This window comes from Schistocerca gregaria, chromosome 3 (genome assembly GCF_023897955.1).
Source record: "Schistocerca gregaria isolate iqSchGreg1 chromosome 3, iqSchGreg1.2, whole genome shotgun sequence".
NCBI lineage: Eukaryota > Metazoa > Arthropoda > Insecta > Orthoptera > Acrididae > Schistocerca > Schistocerca gregaria.
In genome coordinates this window covers 66174727-66188342 of record NC_064922.1, presented here as the reverse complement: position 1 = coordinate 66188342, position 13616 = coordinate 66174727, and positions in this window count along the sequence as shown.

The following is a 13616-nucleotide window of genomic DNA, read 5'->3' as shown; positions in this document are numbered from 1 at the left end:
CTGTTGTATTCAATCCCGATGCAATTTCTGTGTTTCATCAACACTCATATAGTCCACAGATTACAGAATGCCTCCTGATGTGGATCGGAAACTCCTACTGGTCTTCCAGGGAACGATCAAAGCGTAGACTCTTTGAGACATTACTCCCATGAAGGAAGGTGCGCATGGTGACTGTTGTATTCAATAGCGATGCAATTTCTGTGTTTCATCAATATTCAGATAGTCCACAGATTACAGAATGCCTCCATATGTGCATCGGAAACTACTACTGGTCTTCCAGGCAACGATTAAAGCGTAGACTGTTTGAGACATTACTCCCATGGAGGAAAGTGCGCATTGTGACTGTTGTATTCAATCCCATTGCAATTTCTGTGTTTTATCAACACTCAGTTAGTCCACAGATTTCAGAATGCCTCCATATGTGCATGGGAAACTACTACTGGTCTTCCTGGGAACGATCAAAGCGTAGAGTGTATCAGACATTACTCCCATGGAAGAAAGTGCGGATTGTGACTGTTGTATTCACTCCCGATGCAATTTCTGTGTTTCATCAACAATTTGAAGGTCCACAGATTACAGAATGCCTCCAGATGTGCATCGGAAGCTACTACTGGTATTCCATGGAACGATCAAAGCGTACACGGTTTCAGATATTACTCCCATGGAGAAAAGTGCGGATGGTGACTGTTGTATTATATCATGATGCAATTTCTATGTTTCATCAACACTCTGATAGTCCACAGATTACAGATTGCCTCCAGATGTGCCTCGGAAACTACTACTGGTCTTCCAGGAAACGATCAAAGCGTAGAATGTTTCAGACATTACTCCCATGGAGGAAAGTGCGGATGGTGACTGTTGTATTCAATCCCGATGCAATTTCTGTGTTTCATAAACACTCTGCTAGTCCACAGATTACAGATTGTCTCCAGATGTGCATCGGAAACTACTACTGGTCTTCCTGGGAACGATCAAAACGTAGACTGTATCAGACATTACTTCCATGGAGGAAAGTGCGGATTGTGACTGTTGTATTCACTCCCGATGCAAATTCTGTGTTTCATCAACACTTTGAAGTTCCACAGACTACAGAATGCCTCCAGATGTGCATCGGAAACTACTACTCGTCTTCCAGTCCACAGAATACAGATTGCCACCAGATATGCATCGGATAATAATACTGGTCTTCCTGGGAACGATCAAAGCATAGACTGTGGGAGACATTACTCCCATGGAGGAATGTGCTCATGGTTACTGTTGTATTCAATCCCGATGCAATTTCTGTGTTTCATCAACACTTTGAAGGTCCACAGATTACAGAATGCCTCCAGATGTGCATCGGAAACTACTACTGGTCTTCCAGGGAACGATCAAAGCATAGCCTGTTTGAGACATTACTCCCATGGAGGAAAGTGCGCATGGTGACTGTTTAATCAATCCCGATGCAATTTCTGTGTTTCATCAACACTCTGATAGTCCACAGATTACAGTATGCCTCCAGATGTGCATCGGAAATTACTACTGGTCTTCCAGGAAACGATCAAAGCGTAGACTTTTTGAGACATCACTCCCATTGAGGAAAGTGCGAATATTGACTGTTGTATTCCATTCCGATGCAATTTCTGTGTTTCATCAACACTCTGTTAGTCCACAGATTACAGAATGCCACCAGATGTGCAACGGAGACTACTACTGGTCTTCCAGGGAACGATGAAAGCGTTGACTGTTTGAGACATTACTCTCATGGAGAAAAGTGCGCATGGTGACTGTTGTATTCAATCCCGATGCGTTCTCTGTGTTTTATCAACACCCTGATAGTCCACAGATTACAGAATGCCACCAGTTGTGCATTGGAAACCACTACAGGTCTTCCAGAGAACGATCAAAGCGCAGACTGTTTGAGACATTACTCCCATGGAAGGAAGTGCGCATGGTGACTGTTGTATTCAATCCCGATGCAATTTCTGTGTTTCATCAACACTCTGATAGTCCACAGATTACAGAATGCCACCAGATGTGCATCGGAAACTACTACTGGTCTTCCTGGGAACGATCAAAGCGTAGACTGTTTGAGACATTACTCCCATGGAGGAAAGTGCGTATGGTGAGTGTTGTATTCAATCCCGATGCAATTTCTGTGTTTCATCAACACTCATATAGTCCACAGATTACAGAATGCCTCCTGATGTGGATTGGAAACTCCTACTGGTCTTCCAGGGAACGATCAAAGCGTAGACTATTTGAGACATTACTCCCATGAAGGAAGGTGCGCATGGTGACTGTTGTATTCAATCCCAATGCCATTTCTGTGTTTCATCAATATTCAGATAGTCCACAGATTACAGAATGCCTCCAGATGTGCATCGGAAACTAGTACTGGTCTTCCAGGCAACGATCAAAACGTAGACTGTTTGAGACATTACTCCCATGGAGGAAGGTGCGCATTGTGACTGTTGTATTCAATCCCATTGCAATTTCTGTGTTTTATCAAAACTCAGTTAGTCCACAGATTTCAGAATGCCTCCATATGTGCATGGGAAACTACTACTGGTCTTCCTGGGAACGATCAAAGCGTAGAGTGTATCAGTCATTACTCCCATGGAAGAAAGTGCGGATTGTGACTGTTGTATTCACTCCCGATGCAATTTCTGTGTTTCATCAACAATTTGAAGGTCCACAGATTACAGAATGCCTCCAGATGTGCATCGGAAGCTACTACTGGTATTCCATGGAACGATCAAAGCGTACACTGTTTCAGATATTACTCCCATGGAGAAAAGTGCGGATGGTGACTGTTGTATTATATCATGATGCAATTTCTATGTTTCATCAACACTCTCATAGTCCACAGATTACAGATTGCCTCCAGATGTGCATCGGAAACTACTACTGGTCTTCCAGGAAACGATCAAAACGTAGAATGTTTCAGACGTTACTCCCATGGAGGAAAGTGTGGATGGTGACTGTTGTATTCAATCCCGATGCAATTTCTGTGTTTCATAAACACTCTGCTAGTCCACAGATTACAGATTGTCTCCAGATGTGCATCGGAAACTACTAATGGTCTTCCTTGGAACGATCAAAGCGTAGACTGTATCAGACATTACTCCCATGGAGGAAAGTGCGGATTGTGACTGTTGTATTCACTCCGGAGGCAATATCTGTGTTTCATCAACACTTTGAAGGTCCACAGATTACAGAATGCCTCCATATGTGCATCGGAAACTACTACTGGTATACCAGGAAACGATCAAAGCCTACACTGTTTCAGATATTACTCCCATGGAGAAAAGTGCGGATGGTGACTGTTGTATTCCATCATGATGCAATTTCTATGTCTCATCAACACTCTGATAGTCCACAGATTACAGATTGCCTCCAGATGTGCATCGGAAACTACTACTGGTCCTCCTGGGAACGATCAAAGCATAGACTGTGTGAGACATTACTCCCATGGAGGAATGTGCTCATGGTGATTGTTGTATTCAATCCCGATGCAATTTCTGTGTTTAATCAACACTTTGAAGGTCCACAGATTACAGAATGCCTCCAGATGTGCATCGGAAACTGCTACAGGTATTCCATGGAACGATCAAAGCGTAGACTGTTTCAGATATTACTCCCATGCAGAAAAGTGCGGATGGTGACTGTTGTATTCCATCCCGATGCAATTTCTATGTTTCATCAACACTCTGATAGTCCACAGTTTACAGATTGCCTCCAGATGTGCATCGGAATCCTCTACTAGTCTACATGGGAACGATCAAAACGTAGACTGTTTGAGACATTACTCCCATGTAGGAAAGTGCGCATGGTGACTGTTGTAATCAATCCCGATGCAATTTCTGTGTTTCATCAACATTCAGATAGTCCACAGATTTCAGAATGCCTCCTTATGTGCAGGGGAAACTACTACTGGTCTTCCTGGGAACGATCAAAGGGTAGAGTGTATCAGACATTACTCCCATGGAGGAAAGTGCGGATTGTGACTGTTGTATTCACTCCCGATGCAATTTCTGTGTTTCATCAACACTTTGAAGGTCCACAGATTACAGAATGCCTCCAGATGTGCATCGGAAACTGCTACAGGTATTCCATGGAACGATCAAAGCGTAGACTGTTTCAGATATTACTCCCATGCAGAAAAGTGCGGATGGTGACTGTTGTATTCCATCCCGATGCAATTTCTATGTTTCATCAACACTCTGATAGTCCACAGTTTACAGATTGCCTCCAGATGTGCATCGGAATCTTCTACTAGTCTTCATGGGTACGATCAAAACGTAGACTGTTTGAGACATTACTGCCATGGAGGAAAGTGCGGATGGTGCTCTTGTATTCAAACTAGATGCAATTTCTGTGTTTCATCTACACTTTGAGGGTCCACAGATTGCAGAATGCCTCCAGATGTGCATCGGAAACTACTACTGGTCTTCCAGGGAACAATCAAAACGTATACTGTTTGAGACATTACTCCCATGGAGGAAAGTGCGCATGTTGACTGTTGTATTCAATCTCGATGCTATTTCTATGTTTCATCATCACTCTGATAGTCCACGGATTACAGAATGCCACCAGATATGCATCGGAAACTACTACTGGTATTCCAGGAAACGATCGAAGCGTAGACTCTTTGAGATATCACTCCCGTGGAGGAAAATGCGCATGGTGACTGTTGTATTCAATCCTGATGCTATTTCTGTGTTTCGTCAACACTCTGATACTCCACAGATTACGGAATGCCTCCAGATGTGCATCGGAAACTACTACTGGTCTTTCAGGGAACGATCAACGCGTAGACTGTATGAGACATTGCTATCATGGAGGAAAGTGCGCATGGTGACTGTTGTATTCAAACCCGATGCCATTTCTGTGTTTCATCAACACTCTGACAGTCCAAAGATTACAGAATGCCACCAGATGTGCATCGGAAACTACTACTGGTCTTCCAGGAAACAATCAAAGCGTAGAATATTTCAGACGTTACTCCCATGGAGGAGAGTGCGGATGGTGACTGTTGTATTCAATCCCGATTCAATTTCTGTGTTTCATCAACAGTCGGATAGTCCACAGATTACAGAATGCCTCCAGATGTGCATCGGGAACTAGTACTGGTCTAACAGGGAACGATGAAAGCGTAGAATGTTTGAGACATTACTCCCAAGGAGGAAAGTGCGCATGGTGAGAGTTGTATTCAATCCCGACACAATTACTGTATTTCATCAACACTCTGATAGTCCTCAGATTACAGATTGCCTCCAGATGTGCATCGAAAACTACTACTGGTCTTCCATCGACCGATCAAATCGTGGACTGATTGAGACATTACTCCCGTGGAGGAAAGTGCGCATGGTGACTGTTGTATTCAATCGCGATGCTACTTCTGTGTTTCATCAACACTCTGATATTCCACAGATTACAGAATTTCTCCAGATTTGCATCGGAAACTACTACTGGTCTTCCAGGGAACGATCAACGCGTAGACTGTTTGAGACATTACTCCCATGGAGGAAAGTGCGCATGGTGACTGTTGTATTCAATCCCGATGCAATTTCTGTGTTTCATTAACACTCTGATAGTCCACAGATTACAGAATGCCTCCAGATGTGCATCGGAAATTACTACTGGTCTTCCAGGTAACGATCAAAGCGTAGACTGTTTGAGACATTACTCCCATGGAGGAAAGTGCGAATATTGACTGTTGTATTCAATCCCGATGCAATTTCTGTGTCTCATCAACACTCTGTTAGTCCACAGATTACAGAATGCCACCAGATGTGCATCGGAAACTACTACTGATCTTCCAGGGAACGATCAAAGCGTAGACTATTTGAGACATTACTCCCATGGAGGAAAGTGCGCATGGTGACTGTTGTATTCAATCCTGATGCTATTTCTGTGTTTCATCAACACTCTGATAGTCCATAGATTACAGAATGCCACCAGATGTGCTTCGGAAACTTCTACTGGTCTTCCAGGGAACGATCAAAGCGTAGACTGTTTGAGAATTACTCCCATGGAGAAAAGTGCGGAAAGTGACTGTTGTATTCACTCCCGATGCAATTTCTGTGTTTCATCAACACTCAGTTAGTCCACAGATTACAGGATGCCTCCAGATGTGCATCGGAAACTACTATTGGTCTTCCTGGGAACGATCAAAGCATAGACTGTTTGAGACATTACTCCCATGGAGGAAAGTGCGCATGGTGACTGTTGTATTCAATCCCGATGCAATATCTGTGTTTCATCAACACTCAGATAGTCCACAGATTACAGAATGCCTCCTGATGTGCGTTGGAAACTCCTACTGTTCTTCCAGGGAACGATCAAAGCGTAGACTGTTTGAGACATTACTCCCATGGAGGAAAGTGCGCATGGTGACTGTTGTATTCAATCCCGATGCAATTTCTGTGTTTCATCAACATTCAGATAATCCACAGATTTCAGAATGCCTCCATATGTGCATGGGAAACTACTACTGGTCTTCCTGGGAACGATCAAAGCGTAGAGTGTATCAGACATTACTCCCATGGAGGAAAGTGCGGATTGTGACTGTTGTATTCACTCCCGATGCAATTTCTGTGTTTCATCAACACTTTGAAGGTCCACAGATTACAGAATGCCTCCAGATGTGCATCGGAAACTACTACTGGTATTCCATGGAACGATCAAAGCGTAGACTATTTCAGATATTACTCCCATGCAGAAAAGTGCGGATGGTGACTGTTGTATTCCATCCCGATGTAATTTCTATGTTTCATCAACACTCTGATAGTCCACAGTTTACAGATTACCTCCAGATGTGCATCGGAATCTTCTACTAGTCTTCATGGGAACGTTCAAAGCGTAGACTGTTTGAGACATTACTGTCATGGAGGAAAGTGCGGATGGTGCTGTTGTATTCAAACTCGATGCTATTTCTGTGTTTCATCTACACTTTGAGGGTCCACAGATTGCAAAATGCCACAAGATGTGCATCGGAAACTACTACTGGTATTCCAGGGAACGATCGAAGCGTAGACTGTTTGAGTTACCACTCCCGTGGAGGAAAGTTCGCATGGTGACTGTTGTATTCAATCCCGATGCATTCTCTGTGTTTCATCAACACCCTGATAGTCCACAGATTACTGAATGCCACCAGTTGTGCATCGGAAACCATTACTGGTCTTTCAGGGAACGATCAAAGCGTAGACTTTTTGAGACATCACTCCCATTGAGGAAAGTGCGAATATTGACTGTTGTATTCCATTCCGATGCAATTTCTGTGTTTCATCAACACTCTGTTAGTCCACAGATTACAGAATGCCACCAGATGTGCAACGGAGACTACTACTGGTCTTCCAGGGAACGATGAAAGCGTTGACTGTTTGAGACATTACTCTCATGGAGAAAAGTGCGCATGGTGACTGTTGTATTCAATCCCGATGCGTTCTCTGTGTTTTATCAACACCCTGATAGTCCACAGATTACAGAATGCCACCAGTTGTGCATTGGAAACCACTACAGGTCTTCCAGAGAACGATCAAAGCGCAGACTGTTTGAGACATTACTCCCATGGAAGGAAGTGCGCATGGTGACTGTTGTATTCAATCCCGATGCAATTTCTGTGTTTCATCAACACTCTGATAGTCCACAGATTACAGAATGCCACCAGATGTGCATCGGAAACTACTACTGGTCTTCCTGGGAACGATCAAAGCGTAGACTGTTTGAGACATTACTCCCATGGAGGAAAGTGCGTATGGTGAGTGTTGTATTCAATCCCGATGCAATTTCTGTGTTTCATCAACACTCATATAGTCCACAGATTACAGAATGCCTCCTGATGTGGATTGGAAACTCCTACTGGTCTTCCAGGGAACGATCAAAGCGTAGACTATTTGAGACATTACTCCCATGAAGGAAGGTGCGCATGGTGACTGTTGTATTCAATCCCAATGCCATTTCTGTGTTTCATCAATATTCAGATAGTCCACAGATTACAGAATGCCTCCAGATGTGCATCGGAAACTAGTACTGGTCTTCCAGGCAACGATCAAAACGTAGACTGTTTGAGACATTACTCCCATGGAGGAAGGTGCGCATTGTGACTGTTGTATTCAATCCCATTGCAATTTCTGTGTTTTATCAAAACTCAGTTAGTCCACAGATTTCAGAATGCCTCCATATGTGCATGGGAAACTACTACTGGTCTTCCTGGGAACGATCAAAGCGTAGAGTGTATCAGTCATTACTCCCATGGAAGAAAGTGCGGATTGTGACTGTTGTATTCACTCCCGATGCAATTTCTGTGTTTCATCAACAATTTGAAGGTCCACAGATTACAGAATGCCTCCAGATGTGCATCGGAAGCTACTACTGGTATTCCATGGAACGATCAAAGCGTACACTGTTTCAGATATTACTCCCATGGAGAAAAGTGCGGATGGTGACTGTTGTATTATATCATGATGCAATTTCTATGTTTCATCAACACTCTCATAGTCCACAGATTACAGATTGCCTCCAGATGTGCATCGGAAACTACTACTGGTCTTCCAGGAAACGATCAAAACGTAGAATGTTTCAGACGTTACTCCCATGGAGGAAAGTGTGGATGGTGACTGTTGTATTCAATCCCGATGCAATTTCTGTGTTTCATAAACACTCTGCTAGTCCACAGATTACAGATTGTCTCCAGATGTGCATCGGAAACTACTAATGGTCTTCCTTGGAACGATCAAAGCGTAGACTGTATCAGACATTACTCCCATGGAGGAAAGTGCGGATTGTGACTGTTGTATTCACTCCGGAGGCAATATCTGTGTTTCATCAACACTTTGAAGGTCCACAGATTACAGAATGCCTCCATATGTGCATCGGAAACTACTACTGGTATACCAGGAAACGATCAAAGCCTACACTGTTTCAGATATTACTCCCATGGAGAAAAGTGCGGATGGTGACTGTTGTATTCCATCATGATGCAATTTCTATGTCTCATCAACACTCTGATAGTCCACAGATTACAGATTGCCTCCAGATGTGCATCGGAAACTACTACTGGTCCTCCTGGGAACGATCAAAGCATAGACTGTGTGAGACATTACTCCCATGGAGGAATGTGCTCATGGTGATTGTTGTATTCAATCCCGATGCAATTTCTGTGTTTAATCAACACTTTGAAGGTCCACAGATTACAGAATGCCTCCAGATGTGCATCGGAAACTGCTACAGGTATTCCATGGAACGATCAAAGCGTAGACTGTTTCAGATATTACTCCCATGCAGAAAAGTGCGGATGGTGACTGTTGTATTCCATCCCGATGCAATTTCTATGTTTCATCAACACTCTGATAGTCCACAGTTTACAGATTGCCTCCAGATGTGCATCGGAATCCTCTACTAGTCTACATGGGAACGATCAAAACGTAGACTGTTTGAGACATTACTCCCATGTAGGAAAGTGCGCATGGTGACTGTTGTAATCAAGCCCGATGCAATTTCTGTGTTTCATCAACATTCAGATAGTCCACAGATTTCAGAATGCCTCCTTATGTGCAGGGGAAACTACTACTGGTCTTCCTGGGAACGATCAAAGGGTAGAGTGTATCAGACATTACTCCCATGGAGGAAAGTGCGGATTGTGACTGTTGTATTCACTCCCGATGCAATTTCTGTGTTTCATCAACACTTTGAAGGTCCACAGATTACAGAATGCCTCCAGATGTGCATCGGAAACTGCTACAGGTATTCCATGGAACGATCAAAGCGTAGACTGTTTCAGATATTACTCCCATGCAGAAAAGTGCGGATGGTGACTGTTGTATTCCATCCCGATGCAATTTCTATGTTTCATCAACACTCTGATAGTCCACAGTTTACAGATTGCCTCCAGATGTGCATCGGAATCTTCTACTAGTCTTCATGGGTACGATCAAAACGTAGACTGTTTGAGACATTACTGCCATGGAGGAAAGTGCGGATGGTGCTCTTGTATTCAAACTAGATGCAATTTCTGTGTTTCATCTACACTTTGAGGGTCCACAGATTGCAGAATGCCTCCAGATGTGCATCGGAAACTACTACTGGTCTTCCAGGGAACAATCAAAACGTATACTGTTTGAGACATTACTCCCATGGAGGAAAGTGCGCATGTTGACTGTTGTATTCAATCTCGATGCTATTTCTATGTTTCATCATCACTCTGATAGTCCACGGATTACAGAATGCCACCAGATATGCATCGGAAACTACTACTGGTATTCCAGGAAACGATCGAAGCGTAGACTCTTTGAGATATCACTCCCGTGGAGGAAAATGCGCATGGTGACTGTTGTATTCAATCCTGATGCTATTTCTGTGTTTCGTCAACACTCTGATACTCCACAGATTACGGAATGCCTCCAGATGTGCATCGGAAACTACTACTGGTCTTTCAGGGAACGATCAACGCGTAGACTGTATGAGACATTGCTATCATGGAGGAAAGTGCGCATGGTGACTGTTGTATTCAAACCCGATGCCATTTCTGTGTTTCATCAACACTCTGACAGTCCAAAGATTACAGAATGCCACCAGATGTGCATCGGAAACTACTACTGGTCTTCCAGGAAACAATCAAAGCGTAGAATATTTCAGACGTTACTCCCATGGAGGAGAGTGCGGATGGTGACTGTTGTATTCAATCCCGATTCAATTTCTGTGTTTCATCAACAGTCGGATAGTCCACAGATTACAGAATGCCTCCAGATGTGCATCGGGAACTAGTACTGGTCTAACAGGGAACGATGAAAGCGTAGAATGTTTGAGACATTACTCCCAAGGAGGAAAGTGCGCATGGTGAGAGTTGTATTCAATCCCGACACAATTACTGTATTTCATCAACACTCTGATAGTCCTCAGATTACAGATTGCCTCCAGATGTGCATCGAAAACTACTACTGGTCTTCCATCGACCGATCAAATCGTGGACTGATTGAGACATTACTCCCGTGGAGGAAAGTGCGCATGGTGACTGTTGTATTCAATCGCGATGCTACTTCTGTGTTTCATCAACACTCTGATATTCCACAGATTACAGAATTTCTCCAGATTTGCATCGGAAACTACTACTGGTCTTCCAGGGAACGATCAACGCGTAGACTGTTTGAGACATTACTCCCATGGAGGAAAGTGCGCATGGTGACTGTTGTATTCAATCCCGATGCAATTTCTGTGTTTCATTAACACTCTGATAGTCCACAGATTACAGAATGCCTCCAGATGTGCATCGGAAATTACTACTGGTCTTCCAGGTAACGATCAAAGCGTAGACTGTTTGAGACATTACTCCCATGGAGGAAAGTGCGAATATTGACTGTTGTATTCAATCCCGATGCAATTTCTGTGTCTCATCAACACTCTGTTAGTCCACAGATTACAGAATGCCACCAGATGTGCATCGGAAACTACTACTGATCTTCCAGGGAACGATCAAAGCGTAGACTATTTGAGACATTACTCCCATGGAGGAAAGTGCGCATGGTGACTGTTGTATTCAATCCTGATGCTATTTCTGTGTTTCATCAACACTCTGATAGTCCATAGATTACAGAATGCCACCAGATGTGCTTCGGAAACTTCTACTGGTCTTCCAGGGAACGATCAAAGCGTAGACTGTTTGAGAATTACTCCCATGGAGAAAAGTGCGGAAAGTGACTGTTGTATTCACTCCCGATGCAATTTCTGTGTTTCATCAACACTCAGTTAGTCCACAGATTACAGGATGCCTCCAGATGTGCATCGGAAACTACTATTGGTCTTCCTGGGAACGATCAAAGCATAGACTGTTTGAGACATTACTCCCATGGAGGAAAGTGCGCATGGTGACTGTTGTATTCAATCCCGATGCAATATCTGTGTTTCATCAACACTCAGATAGTCCACAGATTACAGAATGCCTCCTGATGTGCGTTGGAAACTCCTACTGTTCTTCCAGGGAACGATCAAAGCGTAGACTGTTTGAGACATTACTCCCATGGAGGAAAGTGCGCATGGTGACTGTTGTATTCAATCCCGATGCAATTTCTGTGTTTCATCAACATTCAGATAATCCACAGATTTCAGAATGCCTCCATATGTGCATGGGAAACTACTACTGGTCTTCCTGGGAACGATCAAAGCGTAGAGTGTATCAGACATTACTCCCATGGAGGAAAGTGCGGATTGTGACTGTTGTATTCACTCCCGATGCAATTTCTGTGTTTCATCAACACTTTGAAGGTCCACAGATTACAGAATGCCTCCAGATGTGCATCGGAAACTACTACTGGTATTCCATGGAACGATCAAAGCGTAGACTATTTCAGATATTACTCCCATGCAGAAAAGTGCGGATGGTGACTGTTGTATTCCATCCCGATGTAATTTCTATGTTTCATCAACACTCTGATAGTCCACAGTTTACAGATTACCTCCAGATGTGCATCGGAATCTTCTACTAGTCTTCATGGGAACGTTCAAAGCGTAGACTGTTTGAGACATTACTGTCATGGAGGAAAGTGCGGATGGTGCTGTTGTATTCAAACTCGATGCTATTTCTGTGTTTCATCTACACTTTGAGGGTCCACAGATTGCAAAATGCCACAAGATGTGCATCGGAAACTACTACTGGTATTCCAGGGAACGATCGAAGCGTAGACTGTTTGAGTTACCACTCCCGTGGAGGAAAGTTCGCATGGTGACTGTTGTATTCAATCCCGATGCATTCTCTGTGTTTCATCAACACCCTGATAGTCCACAGATTACTGAATGCCACCAGTTGTGCATCGGAAACCATTACTGGTCTTTCAGGGAACGATCAAAGCGTAGACTGTTTGAGACATTACTCCCGTGGAGGAATGTGCGCATGGTAACTGTTGTATTCAATCCCAATGCAATTTCTGTGTTACATCAACACTCTGATAGTCCACAGATTACAGAATGCCACCAGATGTGCATCGGAAACTACTACTGGTGTTCCAGGGAACGATCAAATCGTAGACTGTTTGAGACATTACTCCCATGGATGGAAGTGCGGATGGTGACTGTTGTATTCAATCCCGATGAAATTTCTGTGTTTCATCAACACTCTGATAGTCCACAGATTACAGAATGCCACCAGATGTGGATCGAAAACTGCCTCTGGTCTTCCAGAGAACCATCAAAGCGTAGACTGTTTGAGACATTACTCCCAAGGAGGAAATTGCTCATGATGACTGTTGTACTCAATCCCGATGCTATTTCTGTTTTTCATCAACACTCTGATAGTCCACAGATTACCGAATGCCACCAGATGTTTATCGGAAACTACTACTGGTCTTCTAGGGAACGATCAAAGCGTAGACTGTTTGAGAATTACTCCCATGGAGGAAAGTGCGCATGGTGACTGTTGTATTCAATCCCGATGGAATTTCTGTGTTTCATTAACACTCTGATAGTCCACAGATTACAGAATGCCTCATGATGTGCATCGAAAACTACTACTTGTCTTCCAGGGAACGATCAAAGCGCAGACTGTTGGGGACATTACTCACATGGAGAAAAGTGCGCATGGTGACTGATGTATTCAATCCCGATGCAATTTCTGTGTTTCGTCAACACTCAGATAGTCCACA